Raw genomic sequence first — 13,210 nt, forward strand, 5'->3', positions numbered from 1 at the left:
GTTGTGCTTCTATAGAATAACAAGGAAGGTTTTGTTTTACGTTGGAAAGAAAAACCCTAATCTGTGAATATTTTCAACAATATTTCAAATTCCATAGAAGTGAATATTTCGCGAACTGAAATAAATTCTAGAAATATGAAATTTTTTTTAAATTATTAAAAATAATGTGAAAATGCGTTTTTTTTCTGTTTGTTCCTCTTAAACATTTAAACTTAAAAAAGGTATCCTAATGAACCTGGATGGAAACTCAAGGTCAAACCTTACGTATTGACATAGACTATATTCTTTTTTAATTTTTGTACTTTCTTAAAAAACCTCAATCACTATCCATAATTTCGTGCTTTTCTGTATCAATTTCATTAGAAGTCCTTGAGATGATTTTTTTTTTCACTTGGTGCTAATCTTTAAGGAATTTTATTAGACCTCAGGGTGTGCTTAAACGAAGACAAATACTCATACACAGAATAAAACACACGCACTCCTCTTCTCACCATATGTGACATTTTTTTTTCTTCCTGCTGCGCCTTCCCTTATAAAAATGCTTTAGGGAGGTTTGAACATTTTGTGGGTGATATATTATGGAGTGAGAGATATACGAAAAAAAGAACGATTCCTTGTTATCGCAAACGTTGCACAAATTTTCCAATTTTACCCTGATGTGTGACTTTTTTTTTTGGTATTCACTTTTTCCTTTAACGATTTTATTTTATTTTTATCGATTTTATCACGTAAAAGCGAGATAACTGAAAGAGAGAGAGGGAACAAGTTGGCTGCTGGATGGTTGGTTGGTTGTTGTTGTTTTTATATAAGTGAGTTTGTTTTTTTTTTCTGGATAGATATGGATCACAGGAAGCGATAGCGATGGATTGGAGGTTGAAGCATCATTCAATGAGTAGCTGTCGGGAATCTACTCAATCGGGTGTAAGTTTTTAGTCTGATGGAAGTGCAATTTGCTTTTTTTAAATAAAATGCGCAATTTTGTCGCACTTTTTTGTAGATATTTAAAAGTTAAAGTGAATTTGGAAATGTAAGTGTTTCATGGTTCACTTTGAGAGCTGGATCCAACTTGTTCAAAAACAAACTAAACTTTTGTAAAGCGATTTGGCAGACAAAATTGCCTGGAAAATACATTGTGGCGTAAAGTCTCACAACGAATTTTTCTAAAGAAATTAAGAATTCTTTGATTTTAGGAAAATTTTGTAACTTGACTTCAATCTTATTTACTAAACAGTTCCTACTGGGTGCTTTTTAAATATTTCCCATTGAATTACTTTCATTTTAATTCCAGTATACTACAGGGCAGCCCTTTAGGTCCTATATTTTTTATTTCATTCATTTTTATAACGTTTTAATGCATTCAAACTGTCTTATTTATGCGGACGATGTTTTTAAGACTAAGTGCCTAAATGGCTTGTTTGTGGCATACTAGAATTAAAAAAGATGTATTTTTAAGGACAACCATTAAAAAGCAGCGAGTAAGACCTAGTGAATAGATAAGATTAAAACAAATCTTAGTTCTACTTAGCAAAATTCAATGTGAGAGCTTGTTAAATATTTAATTATGTTTGCAAAGACGCAATCTACCTGTTTCTTAATTTAAAATAAGTTAATGCAATTTCATAGTAAGCTCCATGGGAAAAATCACAGTAAAACGGCCTTAAGTTGATTTGGGACACTAAAATATTTAACATAAAAAACACAAAAATTCACAAATAATATAGCCTAAAAAAAAGAGCTTCAGAATAACTTTAAGCTATCAGTCAAGTAAAAAAAGTGGTTTCTAAGAATCTAAACTTTAAAGACTTTCATTAAAATTATAACAGATCGAAGCATTTGTTGCCTTTTCTCCTTCTTTTGTACTTGCAATTAAATAAAAATAATTTGCAAGATTTTAGGGAACTTTGAACCTGTTATAAAAGGTAGTATACTAGGTTGATCCCAATCATAAAAATGTATGATATAATTTTTCGCACCTTTCTTTCCTGAATTATAAAGCTGTGGAAATAAAATAAAATGCACGACTGGGTCGCACGAACTTGCTCTTAAAGTTCAAGTTGCTTAAATTTTTAAGACTTTTTATACAGAAATTTGGGAAATGTTGGTGCTAGGTACAAAAAATAAAAAAATAATAAAAACATAAAATTCGTTTAAAAAAAAAAATAAAATAAAATCTGAAATCATATTGCTCTCCAAAACAAGTATGCAGTTTTGATTGATATATTAAGATGCATTTTTAGAAAAAAAAAATTCAAAATCGTTAGAGCCGTTTAAAAAAAAAAAAATAATTTTTTATAAATAATTTGTTGAAAAAAAGCCATTTCGTAGAAATCACTAATCAACATCTAAAAACAAAGTTTCAAAAAAATACAATGTCCCGTTTCAAATTTTTTTTTTTTAAATCCAAAAATTGTTTTTTTTTTTTAATTTAATTTGGCTTATATTTGAGTTATAGAGATTCTTCCTTTATTCATTAGATAAATTACAATTTTTTTTCTATTGGAAATACGGACATGACAATGCTGCCGTCTGCCGGAAATGACATTTCAGTATAATAAATAAAATTATATAAAGAGAAGATGTATCAAAAAGATTTACAATAAATTTGAAATAATAAATTACATAAATAAATATTACACAAAATATTAGACAAAAGTTTATATTAACATAGATATGAGGAGTAAATTTGTATATAATTTTAAATTTTAAGTATTAAATATTAATTTTTTAATTTTAAAATTTTAAATTTTTTAAATTTTCAATTATTTTTAATTTTTATTTTTTTTTAAAATTTTTTATTTTTTTTTTTTTTTTTTTTTTTTAAATAAATTTTTTTTTTTTTTTTTTTTTTTTAATTAAATTATGGGAGAGCGAGAAACGTTTGAGCAATTTTAATGATTTGCAACATAAAAACTAGTAATTTTAATGATTTAAAACATAAAAAGAATATCAATTTTAATGATTTGAAACATAAAGATTTGATTAAAAGCAATAATTTGCAGCCCTTAAATTGAATAGAGACTTGTTGTGAGAACTAATTTAACAAAAAACTATTACGATAAGTCATAGCATGATTGCAATATTTGTACAAGGTGAGCCAACCACGGGCGCCATTTAATATTTCGTAAAGACTATCTACGGACAGAAAACTTTCTTGGAAATGTAATCTTCGGATTTCTTGTAGAATTGGGCATACAGCAATGAAGTGGTAAATATTTTCAGACTCTCTCCTGTTACATAGATCACAAGTCTGCTGAAGATCGACTCTATGTGGCATGAAATTCAAATTTAATAATTCAACTCTAGCTCTGAATATGGTGCTTATAACTTTTGACGAAAATTTTGTGTTGAAATAGCATTCAATGGTTAACATTTGGTGGTTAAGGTTGCGGTAAATAAATCTGGAAGGTGATGAGGACGCTCTTGTTAAAAACTGGTCGTATATTTTGTCATCTTCTTTAGCTATGACCCTTGCGAACATATTTTGCCAGTCGCTAACGTTATTTTCCGATAAAGATAAATCGATATCATGAGATAACGCCAGCTGTTGCCAATTTCTGAAAGGATAAGCATTTGTTTGCAATAGCCTAGTTAACACTGCCCTATGTAAACTATTTTCACTTCTCTTCATTACTTTTATTAAAAATACAGAATGAGCTTTCAGATTTTGCAAATAAATGGGTGGCAAACCTGATTCCACATGAATTGCGTAGGTAGGAGTAGCGTTTGGTAGACGGAATAAACGCTTGAAAAAGTACCTTTGTACAGTTTCGAAATCTTCAAAGGGGTCTACTCCAAATGCCTGCACCCCATAGCACATACAAGTGTTGACTGTGGCATTGAATACATTATACTTTGAGGACAGATCAATGTTTTGGTTTGCGAAGAATTTTGGCCACATTATGTTGAGTGCCAGTTTTGCTTCTCTACTTTTTTCTTTCACATGATTTCGAAAGTTTAAGTTGCTAGACAACAGTACGCCAAGGTACTTGAACTCAGGAACTACTTCTATCGACTGGTTATTGAGTCTCCAAGTCTCCACTCTTCTACTCCTTCGGTTCTCGAAAACCATAACTTTTGTTTTCAAGACGTTGATATGTAGATCCCATGTCTCACAGAAAGCCTGAAGTTTGTTTATTTGCAGTTGCAGAGTTGAAGGATTCTCAGCCAGCAACACCAAGTCATCAGCATAAAGGAGTGCTTCTTCACAAAAAGTTTCGTTGAAATCGAATAAGCCGTTTCAGAGAATATCGGATTTAAAAAAAAAACCGTTCTACCGTTAATAATGATTTTCCAAAAAAAAAAAAAAATTCATTAAAAAATAGACCTTGTCTCAAAACTTACATTTGATTTTTTTAAGCAAAATCGTTGGAGCCGTTTTTGAGCAATTTCAACTTTACTAAAATCGGTATATTACAAGTACCGTTATTTTTGGTCCAAAAAAATTAATTCCAAAAACCCCGCTATAGAGTCTCCAAAAAATGCTACATAATGATTTTGAAGTTAATCTGTCCATCCGTTTAGGCTGTAGTATCTTATACAGACAGACAGACAGACAGACAGATATGTTTATAATTATATATTAAAAACGCTTATTATATAAAAATATTCTTATCCCTGAAAATGAGGTATGAAACCTCGAAATATATTGTTAAATTTAAAATAAAAATGGCGTTTTTATTTGAAAAATAAAGCAAGTAATACAACCACAAAATATTAATATTATAATTCAGCAAAACAAAATAGAAAAACATATAATTAATATCATAGTTTTTTAATTAACTCGTATTTTAAAGTTAAGTCAAAATATGAAGAAAAAAATAAAATAAGTATACGCCACAGTGTACGTGACAAACGTGCAAATAATGTGAATTACAATCTCGACCTGGTGGGTGCCAACACAACTAAATAAATACCTAAACTCAATAATTTAACAAAATCTTGATTATCTGTCGTAGTAAACTAGTATTGCTTTGCTTCGTCCTCATAATAGAAATTTTTATAAGTCATAAGGATTTGATTTGGTGTTTCTAACATATTCCCAGATTTATTTTAATATTTTTTTTATTTTTCCTCAAACAAAAATAAATATTAATCCTCTTAACTTCAAAGTCTTCTAACTAACTTTAACTCCTTATATAGCCTAACGAATTAACATAATGTTCCTATGTCTAAACGCATTAATACACACAAATATCCTTAGGTTATTTTCACTTGTATCATAGCTATAACAGAATTTTAACTTAAACATCTCCTCAAAGCAATTCAGAAACAGAAGTTATTCACACCATAAATGTTTTGTTTGCATAAAACTATTTCTTAAGTAATGCATTATCTTCTCGTATCCGAGATTCATTATGAAGCTAAATTTCTATCCATAATAATCCTTTTTAGTCTAGACGTCTTATAGGAGTAGATATATAAGATAATGTATGATTCTTAGAAAGTCATCATAATAATATAGAATAATTTGGTGCATATCTCAATGAGATAGACTTTCAAGTGTAAGCCAATTCCCCAATTAATAGAAAGCTTGTTAAGTTTAAATCAACCCCTAGAGATATAGAGAAACACAGCTGGTGTGTGTTTTTGTCGATAAATAACTCAACACAAAAGGACTCATCTTCAAAAACTCCTCCAATAAAAGCCTCTTTCTTCCTCAATTGGGGTTGGCCTATTGCTTTTTGTTTGCTATTTTATTTGATTGCCAAATATTAAAGTATGTTTACTATGCATTGATTGATGTTGCAAGGATGTTAAGTGGGCGGAAAGAGCCTTGTTGTGTAGTGGGAACAAAACTTTTGTCCCTCTGCGAATATCTCTATAAATATACACCAGTTTCAGTTTTTACCCAAAGCATATGCAGGAAACAAGAGTTTTGGTATTTTAATATCATCAAGCTGACAAGGATGTTATTCTCTCCCCCAAAGGATGTGTTTAATACATATTCGAATCTCAAAGGGGTCTCCTCTTAAACTTGACTACATCATATATCGAATGGGTATGGTGTGTGTGTGTGTGTGTTGTGTATACAAACAACACTCACACTTCACATAAAATTCTCTAAAGTTTATGAGGAAACTTCGTAATTTGATGTCAGCCCTCACAAACTGCCAATCCTCTTTTTTGGTCTCCAACAATTGGGAAAAAGGGATCTCTGACCCAATAGAATGTCTGGAGGACATGTTTTGCAGTCTTGCTGTCTATATTTTTGTGGTAAAGGAGAATTTTTGTTCCTTCTTCAAAATGTTGTTATCTAAAGTTTTTGTGTTGCGTCAAAAGTGTTTTGTAAATAAAACTCCAGAGTTGATTACTTTTGAAGAGATGAATGAATGTTCATGAGAATTTGGGTTATAGACTTTACCCCTCCTCTCGTTTCATATCAATCAAAAGCATCAGGTGAGAGTTTAAGGATTTTAAGGCTATCAAATAGATTTTGGATTATAATTAGTTTGTTTCTTGAACTTTTTTTTTTTTTTTTTTTTTGGATTGAAGAAGACATTTTGACACGTAGTAGTTACTCTTAATGAATTTTATTTTATAGCAAACAACCTTGCTAGACAACAATGACATCTTTTGATAAGGCTTATATTTAATCTTAATTTTTTGACTTGAAGTTGTTGTTCCCCATGGCGAAGATTTATAAATCTATAGGTTTAGATTCTGCCTGTTCCAGCTTCTTTTTCTTCTTAGCAACATTTACGAAAAATTGACAAAGCTTCAAAATCTATGTCTTTCAAGTAGAAATTGACTTTTATGTAAGGCATTAGAGCCGATAATTTTTAGACTGCAAGTCAGTATGTGCTTTCCTTATAGCAACATGTTCCCAACGACATGTTTCCTAATGAAGTTCCCTTAGCAACATTGAAAACATATCTTTACATCAGACATGTTGTCATATAAATTGAGAACATGTCACTTAGAGACAAGTTACTAGAGACAAGTTATAGGAAACATGTTGCGTGGGAAACTTTTGGTAACGATAATATTGTTTGGAGACATGTTGCTGGACAGTTCTCACGAATACATGTTTTCTCGCACTAAATTCATATTGAAACATTTTTAATGAAACTTAATTACCAAAGCCTTTCAAAAACTTTTCTTTGTTGTTGAAATTGATAATATTAACTAAATTTGGATGAGAGTCCTTATAAAAAAGATCTTCTAACTACCATTGCAGTCTTTCAATCAATAAATCACAACAAACCAAAAAAAGGCTAAGGTAGCCCTTTTTCAACAATATTTACTTCCTTTTTTATCTCTCTAGATAACCCAAGCCCACGCTTTCAATACTACTTGTCTGAAAAAAATTAAACTACGTCAATCGCCTATCATGTAGATGTTATGAATAAAAAACCCTTAAGCTAATTCATTTTGAAACCCTTAACGACGTTTTGGTTGCCTTTTTTTTGTTGTTGTAGTTACAAATATAACCATTTAAAGTGTTAAACCAAACTCCATTTGATGAAAAAAAAAAGAAAAATAACCTAACATCTGATAAACTAGCATAAAAAAAAAATAAAATTGTCAACTTTTTTGAATCGTAATCGCTTACCACGCACCGAGTTGACATAATTTAAGTTTTGCAAAAAAAAATAATCCATTTGCACAAAATGTGACACTTAAAAGAGATTTTACGAGATATGAATCATCCATTCCATCTCATTTAAATTCCTGGAAGTGAAAATTGTAAAACAGGGTGATTCACATGAAAAAAAAAAACCTCAACCGATTTATTTTTTTCATACGTCATATAAAATAATAATACTTTGGAAATAAAATGAACGACTTGGGTCGCACGTACTTGCTCTTATGGTAAAAGTAACTCTAATGTTAAAGCTTTAATTAAAGCATTTCCGACATTGTAAAAAAATACATAAAATCTGTTTTTATAATTAATAAAACACAGTTTTTAATGATTTTCATCACAAAACAAATTATGCTATCTGATTTCTTGTGGTTTTTTTTTTAATTTTTTTATATGAAAACTTTCTAACATTTTTCAAAAATAAAAGTTTATATGCCATTACTAAGAAATAATTAATTTACGCATGAAAACGAAATTTCAAAATTTTTCGCCAATCCGTTTTCAAAAAATTGATTTTTCAACAAAAAAAAAACTTTGAAATATTTAAAAAAAATTTTTTTTTTTTGGAAATATTTTAAAATTCTAATAAATAAAATTTTTCGTTGAAATCAGGTTAGTCTTGTACCTACGAGATATTCAGAAACCAAAAAAAAATGGTACAAAAATACAAAATTTTTTTTAACAAAATCGTTAGGTAGAGCAGTTTTTGAAAAAAAATTAACTTTTTTATTTATATTATAATGACAAGTAGGTACCGTTAGTTTTGGTCGTAAAAAAAAATTTCAATTTGTCCTTTAGGAAATCTTCCAAACCTACTACCAAAATTGAAGAAAATCGCTCCAGTAGTTTAGGCTGTAGCTCGACGTACTTACAGACGGACAGACAGACAGAATTGCCCGACCCACTTTTTTTTTCATTCTCCGTCATCGTAATGCAATGCAAAATTGTTATCTCGAGTTCGATTTTTTGTAAGGAATCCTAAACTTACCCTATTATGGTGGACCAAAAAAATTATTTTTCATTATTTTAATTTGCTCTACCGATAACTTGTTTTCTAGACACAAAATAATGCTACCCTAATTTTTTCAGAATTTTTCGATGATGTTTAGGGGTTGCGCGGACTCCTTTATTAAAAAAAAATAAGCTCTTTTAGTTTTAATTTTTTTAAAGCTTAAATAATTTTTTAATCAAAAAGTTGTTTGAGTAAAAAGTATTGAGTATCAATAAATCTACTTACTTCAATTTTTCTTTAAAAAAAAAAAATATTTTTGACTGATTCCCATGCGTTAGAAGTCGAAATTAGTAATAAATGCAGGAAAAAACGCCTTAAAACTATGTTTTACCCTTTTTTATAACGGTTAAATTTATTTTTATCGTATTCCTCATCAAATTTACTATAAAAACCGTGCTTTTATATTGCTCAATTCTTCTTAAATTGATAAAAGAAAAATAATTTTTAAAAAAGATCGTACCAAAACAAGTGAAGGAAAAATGGAGGAGGGTACTATATCTTGGGCGCCGAGATTTGATAACTGTATTCTGTGGAGGAGTTAAATACAATGATTTTTTACTATGGGAGGGGTGGTCTATCTGCCTCCGTTTAGGCGGGAATTTCAATTTTCTAAAAAATGACTTTAAATAATAAAAAAATTATTAAAAAACTATGGCAACACTTACCTTTGATGATACCTTTTTCAAAAGCTAGAACTAGACACTTTATTCTAATTTTGAAGTAAAGTTATTTCAATCCATTGTTTTTGAAATAATCGATTTAAAAGTAAGAAATTGGTAAAAAAAAAAAATAAAAAACACATTAAATACTATTTTTGTCAAGATTGTGGATTACAATACAAAAAATGGCTAATAAAATAAAGTGTCACAATTGATTCCTTATCAAATACTGAAGTCCATAATGTTTAATACTTTCTAGTTTTTGAGAAAATTGAAAAATAAAAAAAAACTTCTTTTTATCAGATCATAATTTTTATGGCTGTTTTCGATATTTTTGCCACAATCAAAAAACATATCCGATATTCAATACCTATTATAAGTCGCTGCATCAACGACAAAATCATTAAAAAATATGGATAGTTTTCAAAATAAAATTTAGTGGAACCAGAAGTACGATCTCGAGTAGGTCTGATAAAAAAGAAGTTTTTTTTTTTGAAAAAAGAAAAATTGAGGTAAGTACATCTATTGATACTCAATACTTTTTACACAAACAGCTTTTCGATTAAAAAATTATTTAAGCTTTAAAAAAATTAAAAACTAAAAGAGCTTATTTTTTTTAATAAAGGGGTGCGCGCAACCCCTAAACATCATCGAAAAATTCTGAAAAAATTAGGGCAGCATTATTTTGTGTCGAGAAAACAAGTTATCGGTAGAGCAAATTAAAATAATGAAAAAGTGATTTTTTTTGGTCCACCCTAGTACCTATATCGCAGGCTAAAAAATTATTCAAATTATTTTAAGGAATAGTCAGAAATGTAAAAAAAAAAAATAAAAACTTGAATTAAAAAAAAAACGTTAATATAAATCAAAACCAAAATAATTTTCAAAAATTTATTTTTTTGGGTTAAAAATAAAAATATATTCAAATATATTTTTAATCAAGTGTATAATATCTATAGGTACTTTAAGAAGATGGAGTTTTGTGTTTCTTTTTATTTATCTAATAATAACTGCAACATGTCAGACGTACTTAATTTTTAATTTTTTTTTCAAAAAATTATTTATTCAAATAAACAAAATATAGGTACTTATTAAAACGAGAAAAACACCAATTTTGAAAATATTTCCTATAAAAGTATGTAGGTAGGTACTACTTGTATTAAGTCGCTTCCTTTTAAGAATTCTAAGTTTTGTTTCATTCCATATTTCATTTTTTTTTGTTGCATGCTTTATTTCATTCTATTTTATTAATTTTCATGCTAACACTTATAAACTGTTATATTCTTAACGAATTACCCTGTTGCAACTAAAATAAAAACTGCCAAAAAAGGACTTTCGGTATGATACACCCAATAGCCTAAGGCTATAAAAAAAAATAAAAATCGAAAGCACCCAACAACACAACAACAACAAAAACCAAAAAAACCCAACCTCCAAGCCATAAAACGGTTGACCCTTTCACAACAATGATTAAAATCTCGTTTTTTTTTTTTTTTTTGTCAGAGGCTTTTTTTTGTGATAAGACGGTGTGGTTTATTTTTGCAACCGCCATTAAATCTAACAACAACAACTTTCCCTTTCAATCTAATATTCTAAGGCTTCTCTTCTTTATCACAAAAGTGATTATCCTAAAAATAAAATAACCCTTACTGTGTGCTTATCATAATTTTTCAAATAGGCCCCAACACACACCAACACAAACAAAAAAAAAAATATAAAAATCAAAAACACAAAAGACCTTATAGCGATTTTCCATACAAAAAAAAATTAAAAACCCACACACAAAATCGTGTCCTGAAGTACTTGTCAAAACAATTGTCACCAAACACGAGTCAGAAAGGAATAATTACCTTTAGCCATGTTAATTACAGCTTTTTTTTGCTTGCTTTTGCGACTTATTTAAATTTTTCAAAAAAAGAATACAATCTGCATATGTGTGTGGGTATTGTGGAGGTTTAACCTCATGTCCATTGCTTTTTTAGTCAAACCAAAAAAAAAAAAAAAAACTGACAATTAAAACGGTTTCTTTTTTGTATTTTACTTTTTTTTTAATTACCGATTTAACCCTATGGAATTAGCCGAAAGGCAAACTGTTCCGTGCACACGCAAACAGCAAACCAATCCTCCCATTTGATTACAGTGTATTAAAATTACATTTTTTGTGTTCGTCGTTGGTCTTAGAGCAGTTAAATAGTTGTTGTTTTTTGTTTTTGTTTTGGTTTTAAGGTGTTGCGCATCACCCTTTTTGGTGTCTAGCGTTAAGGTGCAAACTACCCCTGGTGGAAAAGTTTCCATGCGGCTAGATATGTAATTAGAACTTTTACAAAATAAATCTACAACCAAGGCAAGCTTGAGCAAACAAAGAATTAGCACTCGCTTTTGTGTATGTTAAGGGGCCAAGCACAAACACAAACAAAATTGGAAAGAAGATTTTTTTGCAAAAAAAAAAAAAAAAAAAAGAAATCACGACGACACCCTGCGGTGTAGTTGTTCGTTTTTGCAAAGTTTAAGTGCTATCCCGGGTGAGCTCACACTAAATTAATTTATCTATCACCTATACTATTGCTGCATCATACCCGTTCCGCGGGTAATAATATTCGTCTTATAAACCCAATCTCTAAAAGAAGCTATGGACTCGCTCTGACGTCCTTCAATTACCCTGCACAGTGGTGCAAAAGTTGACAAAAATAAGAAAACTTAAAAATTGTTTCAAAATATCTGCTTTTATCTTGATAGGATTTAAAATTTTAAAAAAGATCCCATTTCAGTCATAAATGTCTCAATTTTAAAGTTGTGAAAAAAAGGCAGAATAGTGATAGTACGTTCCACATTCGTATTGTTCAGATAAAGAACGGATCTTTGTAAGAAGGTGATCCCACCTAAATAATATCTTTGATAAAAGAATTAAATTTACCTAGTCATTTTTCCAAAGAAATTGTAATGTTTTTACGTTACGTAAAGTAATGCAACGTAACGTAAAGTAAAGTGACGTAACGTAACGTAAAGTAGCGTAACGTAAAGTCATGAAATTCACACAAAATGTTTTGCAAAAGAGACTTGCGCATCAGGTTTTGTGCTGAACAAAGTCGTTCAGCGATCTAGAGATGTCAAGGCTATTCCGGCAATAGGTCCAATAACTTTAATTAAGCATCAAGGCCGAAAGTGACCTTATGAGCAAAAGGCTTGCTTTGCTGGATAGGAGTTATAAATTTTACTAGCAATGATTCCCGTTACACAACGACCGTAACGCGATGGACTGTCATGACAGAGGTCTGGGTTCAAATCCACTTTACTTACTAACTTAAGGTAGCACAAAGTCCAGGATGTATCTCGGCCTCAACCAACAACCTTTCCCGCCAGCTTAGTCGCTAGCTAGCTGTGTCCCTGTCAAGTTACGAACATCAAGTTGGTTGAAGTTGTTGTCCAATTGAGTGCGCCACCTTATATGCGAGTGATTCTCTTTTCGATGAAAGCATATATTTTCTCTATCTCTACTTCGCGTCCAAACCTATTTTTGTCGTCTTGGTCTACAATACCAACAAATGGAAATGTCAAAAATGATTGCATAAGGTTACTTTGCCTCTAAGAATTATATTTAAAGAAGGTATTATTGCATTGTCATATATTAATAAGGAAACAAATAGTTTTTAAAGTGGTATGCAAATACGATTGGCAAGATTTCCAACAGGACCGATTTTTAGAGCCAAATTATAAAACTTGGGCCCAAAATCCCCGATGAAGCACTTTGTCGCAAGGATGTTTGTAAGCCACTAGGCATTGTTGCTTAATGCTAAGAGTAAGCGGGTTTTAGTTTTTTATTACTTATTTTAAATTTAAATTATGTTGGGGTCATAAATTCTTATGAAGATTTTTTTCTTCAACTATTGCTATATTCAGCTTAATCTGACGTCACATGACCTATAATCTTTGAATAAGTAAGAAGCTTCCAATGAT

The sequence above is a fragment of the Episyrphus balteatus genome, chromosome 1 (genome assembly GCF_945859705.1).
Source record: "Episyrphus balteatus chromosome 1, idEpiBalt1.1, whole genome shotgun sequence".
Lineage (NCBI taxonomy): Eukaryota > Metazoa > Arthropoda > Insecta > Diptera > Syrphidae > Episyrphus > Episyrphus balteatus.